Raw genomic sequence first — 10,654 nt, forward strand, 5'->3', positions numbered from 1 at the left:
CAGTTCAAGGGACTCTCAAGAGTCTTCTCCAACACCACAGTTCAAAAGCATCGATTCTTCGGCGTTCAGCTTTCTTTGCCATCCAACTCTCACATCCATACATGACCACTGGAAAAACCATAGCCTCGACTAGATGGACCTTTGTTGGCAAAGTAATGTCTCTACTTTTGAATATGCTATCTAGGTTGGTCATAACTTTCCTTCCAAGGAGTAAGCGTCATTTAATTTCATGGCTGCAATCACCATCTGCAGAGATTTTGGAGCCCCCCAAAATAAAGTCTGACACTGTTTCCACTGTTTCCCCATCTATTTGCCATGAAGTGATGGGACCAGATAACATGATCTTCGTTTTCTGAATGTTGAGCTTTAAGCCAGCTTTTTCACTCTCCTCTTTCACTGTCATCAAGAGGCACTTAAGTTCTTCTTCACTTTCTGCCATAAGGGTGGTGTCATCTGCATATCTGAGGTTATTGATATTTCTTCTGGCAATCTTGATTCCAGCTTGTGCTTCTTCCAGTCCAGGGTTTCTCATGATGTACTCTGCATATAAGTTAAATAAGCAGGCTGACAATATACAGCCTTGACATACTCCTTTTCCTATTTGGAACCAGTTTGTTGTTCCATGTCCAGTTCTAACTGTTGCTTCGTGACCTGCATAGAGGTTTCTCAAGAGGCAGGTCAGGTGGTCTGATATTCCCATCTCTTTCAGAATTTTCCACAGTTATTGTGATCCACACAGTCAAAGGCTTTGGCATAGTCAATAAAGCAGAAAGAGATATTTTTCTGGAACTCTCTTGCTTTTTTGATGATCCAACGGATGTTGGCAATTTGATCTCTGGTTCCTCTGCCTTTTCTAAAACCAGCTTGAACATCTGGAAGTTCATGGTTCACCTACTGCTGAAGCCTGTCTTGGAGAATTTTGAGCATTACTTTACTAGCATGTGAGATGAGTGCAATTGTGCGGTAGTTTGAGCATTCTTTGGCATTGCCTTTCTTTGGGATTGGAATGAACACTGACCTTTTCCAGTCCTGTGGCTACTGTGAGTTTTCCAAATTTGCTGGCATATTGAGTGCAGCACTTTCACAGCATTATCTTTCAGGATTTGAAATAGCTCCACTGGAATTCGATCACCTCCACTAGCTTTGTTTGTAGTGATGCTTTCTAAGGCCCACTTGACTTCACATTCCAGGATGTCTGGCTCTAGGTGAGTGATCACACCATCGTGATTATCTTGGTCATAAAGATCTTTTTTGTACAGTTCTTCTGTGTATTCTTGCCACCTCTTCTTAATATCTGCTGCTTCTGTTAGGTCCATACCATTTCTGTCCTTTATCGAGCCCATCTTTGCATGAAATGTTCCCTTGGTATCTCTAATTTTCTTGAAGAGATCTCTAGTCTTTCCCATTCTGTTCTTTTCCTCTACTTCTTTGCATTGATCGCTGAGGAAGGCTTTCTTATCTCTTCTTGCTATTCTTTGGAACTCTGCATTCAGATGCTTATATCTTTCCTTTTCTCCTTTGCTTTTCACTTATCTTCTTTTCACAGCTATTGGTAAGGCCTCCTCAGACAGCCATTTTACTTTTTTGCATTTCTTTTCCATGGGGATGGTCTTGATCCCTGTCTCCTGTACAATGTCACAAACCTCATTCCATAGTTCATCAGGCACTTTATCGATCAGGTCTAGTCCCTTAAATCTATTTTTCACTTCCACTGTAAACTCATAAGGGATTTGATTTAGGTCATACCTGAATGGTCTAGTGGTTTTCCCTACTTTCTTCAATTTCAGTCTAAATTTGGCAATAAGGAGTTCATGATCTGAGCCACAGCCAGCTCCTGGTCTTGTTTTTGTTGACTGTATAGAGCTTCTCCATCTTTGGCTGCAAAGAATATAATCAATCTGATTTCGGTGTTGACCATCTGGTGATGTCCATGTGTAGAGTCTTCTTTAGTGTTGTTGGAAGAGGGTGTTTGCTGTGACCAGTGCATTTTCTTGGCAAAACTCTATTAGTCTTTGCCCTGCTTCATTCTGCATTCCAAGGCCAAATTTGCCTGTTACTCCAGGTGTTTCTTGACCTCCTACTTTTGCATTCCAGTCCCCTATAATGAAAAGGATATCTTTTTGGGGTGTTAGTTCTAAAAGGTCTTGTAGGTCTTCATAGAACTGTTCCACTTCAGCTTCTTCAGCAGTATTGGTTGGGGCATAGACTTGGATTACTGTGATATTGAATGGTTTGCCTTGGAAACGAACAAAGATCACCCTGTCGTTTTTGAGATTGCATCCAAGTACTGCATTTCGGACTCTTATTGGCCATGATGGCTACTCCATTTCTTCTGAGGGATTCCTGTCATCAGTAGTAGATATAATGGTCATCTGAGTTAAATTCACCCATTCCAGTCCATTTTAGTTCGCTGATTCCTAGAATGTCGACATTCACTCTTGCCATCTCCTGTTTGACCACTTCCAATTTGCCTTGATTCATGGACCTGACATTCCAGGTTCCTATGCAATATTGCTCTTTACAGCATCGGACCTTGCTTCTATCAGCAGTCACATCCACAACTGGGCCTTGTTTTTGCTTTGGCTCCATCCCTTCATTCTTTCTGGAGTTATTTCTCCACTGATCTCCAGTGGCATATTGGGCACCTACTGACCTGGGGAGTTCCTCTTTCAGTATCCTATCATTTTGCCTTTTCATACTGTTCAATGGGTTCTCAAGGCAAGAATACTGAAGTGGTTTGCCACTCCCTTCTCCAGTGGACCACATTGTGTCAGACCTCTCCACTATGACCCGCCTGTCTTGGGTGGCCCCACGGGCATGGCTTAGTTTCATTGAGTTAGACAAGGCTGTAGTCCTAGTGTGATTAGATTGACTAGTTTTCTGTGATGATGGTTTCAGTGTGTCTGCCCTCTGATGCCCTCTTGCAACACCTACTGTCTTACTTGGGTTTCTCTTACCCTGGATGTGGGGTATCTCTACATGGCTGCTCCAGCAAAGCGCAGCCGCTGCTCCTTACCTTGGACGAGGGATATCTCCTCACTGCCGTCCCTCGCGACCTTGAACGTGGAATAGCTCCTCTAGGCCCTCTGGCACCCGTGCAGCCACCTCTCCTTGGACGTGGGGTTGCTCCCAGCCACCGCCCCTGGCCTCAGGCGGGGGTAGCTCCTCTTGGCTGCTCCTGTGCTATAGCAGCCTGGCACCCAAGGTCAGAGGTGGCGGCCGAGAAAAGGTCACAAGTTCTTTTTAAAGCTTAGTTTATTGAAACTATAAGATAATTGAGTGAGTGAGTGAATTTGCTCAGTTGTGTCCGACTCTTTGCAACCCCATGGACTTGTAGTAGCCTACCAGGCTCCTCCATCCATGGGATTTTCCAGGCAAGAATACTGGAATGGGTTGCCATTTCCTTCTCCAGAATATCTTCCCAACCCAGGGATTGAACCCAGGTCTCCCGCATAGTAGGCAGACGCTTTACCGTCTGAGCCACCAGGGAAGTCCTGTAACTAGGAGAAATTTAAAAAGGTGTTTCAAGCCTCTTAAGTATCGATTAGTAGTTAAAATATAGCAAATTTGAAATTATAAATAATTAAAAGACCAATTGCATATTTGTTTATATATTTAGTTCCATTTTTGAGGTGTAATTTGTAAATTACAATAAAATGCACAAATCTTACATGTACAGCTCAATGAATTTTTATTATGTATACACCCCTGTAACCACTCAGTGCACAGTAAGGAGCATCCTCCCTGCATGTGTTTTTAATTTAATGAACAGGACTAGACATTTGGTAACTATATCTGAAATTTCAACCAATAATTATTAAATTATGTTTGAAAGTCTCCAGGACTCACTGTACACTTAAATATAATCTGCCCAAGCAAAATGTATATGCCATCTAGTTATATGTGTATATTCTTAGTTATTACACAGTTTATAGTTAGCATATTTTTTGTGTCATCCTAGCGGGCAGATACTTTGATCCTTAGTCAAAGGAAAATGGCTGTCATCTGGCTACCTGCTTTTGTTTATAAAGGAAAAAAAAAAAAAAAACGGAATTCTAGATGAGGATTCTGTTTGCAAGTATGTAGTAAGAGATAATTATTCATTAACTTGAGAATGCCTTTATCACTTGATCTTAACTATCAGTTTATGACTATATTGAAGGCGATACTGACAATGTCCTCTGCTCTGAAATCAACTTGAAATTAACACTAAAAGAACCAGGAAGCTTAGTTCAAATAAGCAAAAAAAAAAAAAAAAAATCAAGTTATTTGCAATGTAAAGTTCAAAAGAGTAGAAATATGAAAAACAAATCTTACCTTTCCTTTTATTTTTCTTGGCCCTACTGTGGGACTTGTGGGATCTTACTCCCTTGACCAGGGATTGAACCCAGGCAGTGAAATCGTGGAGTCCTAAGCACTGAACCACCAGGGAATTCCCAACAATTTCATTCAGAGTTGTGGAATTCTGCACATAGAACCATCCTGCCATGGTTTTGGATAAAGCCTGGATTTACTTTAATGTCATCATCCTCAGCTGTAAAAGACATTCAGATGTTTTTAAGTTTTCATTTTGTATTGGAGTATAGTTGATTAACAATGTTATATAAGTTTTAGATGTACTGCAAAATGATTCAGTTATACATACATGTGTTTCTATTGCTTTCCTATTTAGGTTATTACAGAATACTACAGAGTTCCCTGTGCTCTACAGTAAGTCCTTGTCAGTGACATTCAGATACTTAGTCTGTATTATCTTCCTTTAATTAAGGAGTGAGATCTTTGAGCTAAGAAAGTGTATTTCCTTCATTATGCTCTGCTTCTCCAAACTGTTCAGAAGGGACAATCAATCACGTGTTGCTTAAAAAAAAAAGTTAGGGGCATTTGTATGATGCCATATAGAGACCAGGACAGCCAATGGCCCTCCTCTACTTATTGATAATGAGAAAACAGGTGTCACCTGATGAAGCCCAGCGTTTGTGGTTTCCATTTTTGCTCAGATTCTTGCTTTCTCTCTGCATCTTTTTTCTCTCCACCCTAGGCCTTGGTAGACCTAAACTAGTCTCCTAAGCTGAAGAAACACTAGGGGGCTCCTTGTAGAGCAAAACTATGCAGGAAGCCAGTGAAAAACAGATTGCAAAGTATAGGTAATACTTAAATTTTCCCTTGTCTCCTAGGAACAAAAGGTACCCGTAGGCACAAAACAAACTCATAGTAAATATACTAAATGATATATGTCTTTGTTCAAACTGATGAACAATATTATAAGTTGCAGAACTTTTTAAACAACACTCATGATTAATAACTAGTTTTAACAGCACAGGGAATATAGTCAATAATACTGTAATAACTTTGTACGGTGACAAATGGTAACTAGACTTATCCTGGGGATCATTTTGTAATTTATAAAATAGATCACTGTGTTGTACCCAAGAACTTAATGTTGTAAGTCAATTATACTTCAATTTTTTAAATAAATAAGTAAAAGTAAAAGAAATATTTGGAACACACAAAACCCTAGCTTTAGGCACTCAGGAAAGTGCTAGAATCCATTACAGTTTTTTGGCATTACCTCAAAGACCACAAAATTTTGGAGGTCAAAAACTCTGCACCTCTAGGTGTCAGAGCAGCTTAAAGAAAAACCTAGGAGTCCAGACTTTCCCTGATGAAGCAGATCTATTCTCTTCTGTATCAGAACCTTCTCCCAGTGCTGGAGTCTAGGGTCAGGAGGGGGCTTCCTTGGGCTCAGTGGTAAAGAATCTGCCTACCAAGAAGGAGATGCAGGTCCAATCCCTGGGTCAGAAAGATTCCCTGGAGACAGAAATGGCAACCCACTTCAATATTCTTGCCTGGGAAATCCATGGACAGAGGAGCCTGGCAGGCTATAGTCTGTGGGGGTTGCAGAAGAGTCAGACATGACTTAGTGACTAAACAACAACAGGGTCAAGAGCACCAAGACAAGCAGACTCATTTTTCTTTGGGGCTGCTCTACTATGTGACTGTGGTAGCCAACTTAACCACTCTGTACCTCGGTTTTCTTTCCTCCAAAATTAGAAGCGGTATCTAGTTCAAAGAATGGTCTGAATATTGTCTGGAACCAGTCCAGACACTTCGTTGAGTGAGACCTTCTTTGCTGCAAATTGGCTAAAGGAGGTATTGTTTGGCTCAGGCCCTGCCAGTGTGGAAAGCCATCAGAGGCGTTTACTTCATGCTTAAAGAACATTATGGAAGAAGATCACAAGGTCCTTGGAGTTAGCCAGAGTGTCTTGTAAAGACAGGAGGGCTGCACAGCCTCTGCTCCATCTTTTGCTTCCTGCAGTCCTTTGAATTAGTTGTGTTACAAAGAGCAGAAAAATCCAGGAGCCAGAGAGCTTCAGTGATCCTAATTCGCCCATTAGATTTGACAACATAGTTGACCTGCCAACACTTGTGGTTCATTGTCATTTGCCAAGGTTAATTTCAGTAGCCAGGTTTCTTAGTCCCTGAAAAGTAATCATTCTTTTGGGTTTTTTTTTTTTTTCGGCTTTCTTGTAGTAAAAGTGACAAATAAAGGGTCATCCCCATTCTTAATTTGCACAGATTTCACAGAAGCTGTGTTTGAAGAATTTTACTTCATTCCTTAAAGACTTCCAGAGACAAATTACAAAAAACTTGAGTGAATATAGTATATGAAATTTGCTATTAATAATCCTAATCTATGAAATTTGCTATTAATAACCCTACTCTGTAAATTGTGTCTAGATTTATGTGCATTTAAAAAATAGTCCTTTATGCTTTTAACTGCCAATGCAATGAAATGATGAAGAGATTTAGCTGTATCAATCAACCAATCAAATATTAGTTTAGCATCTATATATTTTTGTTCTTGACCAGAGACTTTAGGTCAGCACTGCCCAACAGAAATAGAATGGAACACAGATACATAAAAATTTTCTAGTACCTACATTTTAAAAAGTAAAAAGAAACATGTTGTATGTGTATAACTGAATCACTTTGCTGTACACTTGAAACTAACACAACATTGTTAATCAACTGTACTCCAACATAAAAGCTTTTTAAAAAGGAAAACTTTTGAATACTAACAGAAAAACAAGTGAGATTAATTTGACAATATGTTATTTAACACAATATATCTAAAATAGCATTTTAACCTATGTGTGTGCTCAGTTGCTTCAGTCATATCCAACTCTTTGTGACCCTATGGACTGTAGCCCACCAGGCTGTAGCTCCTCTGTCCATGGGATTCTCCAGGCAAGAATACTGGAGTAGTTGCCATTCCCTTTTCTAGGGGATCTTCCCAACCCAGGGATCGAACCCATGTCTCCTGCAGCTCCTGCATTGCAGGTGGATTCTTTACCGCTGAGACGCCAGGGAACATGTAATCAATGTTTAAAAAATATTAATGAGGTATTTTGCATTTTATTTATAATGAGTTTTTAAAATCTGCTGTGATTTTTATACTTCCCCACAACCCAGTTCAGACTGACTACATCTCAAGTGCTCAGTCATCACATGTAGCTAATGGCCACCATATTAGACAGCACAGCCTTAGCCTGTGCTGTCTAGTGATCTCCTGAAATAGCCTATAGGGCTATTTGCTGTGCAATATGGGAGGCACAGGAGACGTAGGTTCAATCCCTGGGTCAGGACAATCCCTTGGAGAAGGCAGTGGTAACCTACTCCAATATTCTTGCCTGGGAAATCCCATGGACAAAGGAGCCTGGCAGTCTACAGTCCACGGGGTTGCAAAGAGTTGCACATGACTCTGCAGCCACGCCTTAGCTTGAAATAAAAGCAACTATTTACTGAACATGTACTTAAGACCAGACATTCTGCTAAGTATTGTGTAATCTCATCTAATCTTTTCAATGCCTTGTTACACGGTTTTTAAAAAATATTTATTTGTCTGCACCGGGTCTTAGTTGCAAAACTTAGTTGCAGCATGCAGAATCTTTATGTGCAGTATAGGAACTCTTAGTTTACTGCATGTGGGGATCAGGGGTGGAACCCAGGCCCCCTGCATTGGGAGTGAGAAGTCTTAGCCATGGGACCACCAGGGAAGTCCTGTGATATGGTTATTTTTAATCCTCATTTTACAGGTGAGGAGACAGCATAAAAGATCCCAGAATCCCATACCAGTAAAGAACAGAGGTAGGATTTGGCCCCAGTCTATATGACTTTATCAAATAGCATTTAAGAACAAATGAGTATGTTAAGATCCAAATACAAAATCTAACTCATAAAATTCAATAGAATTTACTTAAATATTAAGCAAACAGGTATTTTGTATTTTAAAATACTTGCATTAAAAACACAGTATATTGTATTTTTACATTAGTATATTATAGTTTTGCTTATCCATTTTACTGTCAAAGGTATATAGGGACCTTTCTCTGAACATGATGGATAGTTTAAGATGGAGTAGCATCATACAACCTTATAGGTCAATTATACTTCAATTTTAAAAAAGTTGGAGTAGCATCTGTCTGTGTTTTGTAACATTTGCTTATTCATTCATTTAACCAATTGCATGTAAGCTATGTATGAGACAGTAAATTATATATAATTTATAATCAGTTTTTATTCTATCTTTCAAGTATACCATACATCATTATTTGAAGTTGCAAAATATTTAAAATACCTGTCTTTATTCAGCTTTGAGATGAATTCAGCTTTGAAATGCTGGTATTTATTCATACTGTAAATAATACTACTGGTATTTATTATATGCAAGATATTTAGGGGGATACAAAGGTAAGATGAAACGTGTACAATCCAGTATCTAAAATAAGGCACAAGCATAAATAACCATGAGAAAAGGCACATGTGTTCTAGCACGGTGCAGGGTGTCATATGCATTAAAAGAGGCAGATTTTGATGCATATGTTTTTGAGGCACCTTACAGTACAAGCTGCAGATACAAATTTGCAAAGGTGTGATGAGGGGAAGCAAAAGAAGGAGGCTAGTATTTGGTTTGAGGATCAAAAGGTGGGCAGTAGTTCCTCTAGGGAGATGTGACAGCAGTGACATTCTAAGCAAAACGTAAAGGCAGCATTGACTGGGAGAGGCTGAGGTGGCTGGAATGAAGGGTCCTGGGACAGGCGGGAGCAGGGTAGAACTGGCAGCAATCAGGTGCAGACACTGTAGCAGACACTGACCAGCAGGGAAAGGAGACTGTGCTTCAGTTAGTAGGCAAGAGGGAGCCATAGATAGCTTTTGAGCAAAAGAGAGACAATATTAAATTTGTGCATCAGGAAGACTAATATAGACAGATCATGTGCAAAATGGATTGTTTTAATCAGATAAAAAGAAAGGAGACCTGAGTAAGGTACTCAAAGAAGAGACAGAAAGAAGAGGATGAGAGTGAGATATTCCAGAGTAAAAATTGGGCAGATCCAAAAGCTGTTTGGATGAAGTGAGAATGAGGGGGAGAAGGAGATAAAAATTACCTATATGTAGAATAAATACATTCTCACACACAGTGCCTCAAGGACTTACAAAAAGCATATAGTTGGTAAATGATCTTTAGTTAGAATCAATAATTATTTTGCAATTAAGACACAGAAAAAGAAACTTAAGACACAAGCAAGTCTCTTAAAACACCAGTAGTTGGGAGAGGAATACAACTCTAGCGTTTCACAACTTTATCTCAGGCAGTATGGAAAAGGAAGGAAATTTATATTTTGTTGAATTTTAAAACAAGGTATATGTAAACTATACCTCCATAAAGTGAAGTATGTATAAATTATGCCTCAGACAAGTTTATTCTAAAAATGTAAGCTAAGAAAATAAATCATAAAAGCACTATGTGTGTGGTCAGCTTGTCCACATAGTGGGGACTATGTGGTCAGCTCATCCATGATGGGGAGGAAGAGCCAGTGCTCTTTGAAGTAAGCTGAATATTTATTCTAGTTGGTACTGTGCCATTTATCTAAAAACCTACAGTTCTAGTCCATAGCATTTACAGTTTGATAGATCAGAGGCCAGGGTTTGGAAAGACTGAATCTCTTCCTATTCTCTATTCACTAAACATTTGACAACATAGGAGCAGATTTTGAAAGATATATTTGTGAAGCACCTTGGTATACAAGCTTTAAAAATGGTTGTACTGATCACTCATCTGTCTTTACAGAGATATACTCAGATCACCTCCTCTATGCCCCACCCTCCATCTCATACCCACAGTTCACTTCTAGGACCTTACTACATTCTTCTAGCTCAATTGTAGAAATCTTTAGATAAAAACTAATACAAGCCTTTGTTATCGTTCTTCCAGCCCTGCACTATTCTGTTTTTTTTTTTTTAAGAGTGTAGAAAAACCTTTAACTCTCTAATTTTATGTGTTAAGTGCTGCTGCTGCTGCTGCTAAGTCGCGTCAGTCATGTCCGACTCTATGCGATCCCATAGACAGCAGTCCACCAGGCTCCCCCATCCCTGGGATTCTCCAGGCAAGAACGCTGGAGTGGGTTGCCATTTACCAAAACAAAAATCTCTGACAAGCAGAGAGTTTTAGTGTTCACCTCTTTCCCCAGCCTTTCACTGGATTCTTTGATGAGCCTCCAGAAATATCTCAGATCTGAAACCAAACCCAGATGGGGATATTTTTCCTGGCCTGCATTCATCTGGTTAACCACCTGTTTCTCTCTGTGCTAATACA

Source organism: Ovis canadensis, chromosome 20, assembly GCF_042477335.2.
Source record: "Ovis canadensis isolate MfBH-ARS-UI-01 breed Bighorn chromosome 20, ARS-UI_OviCan_v2, whole genome shotgun sequence".
NCBI lineage: Eukaryota > Metazoa > Chordata > Mammalia > Artiodactyla > Bovidae > Ovis > Ovis canadensis.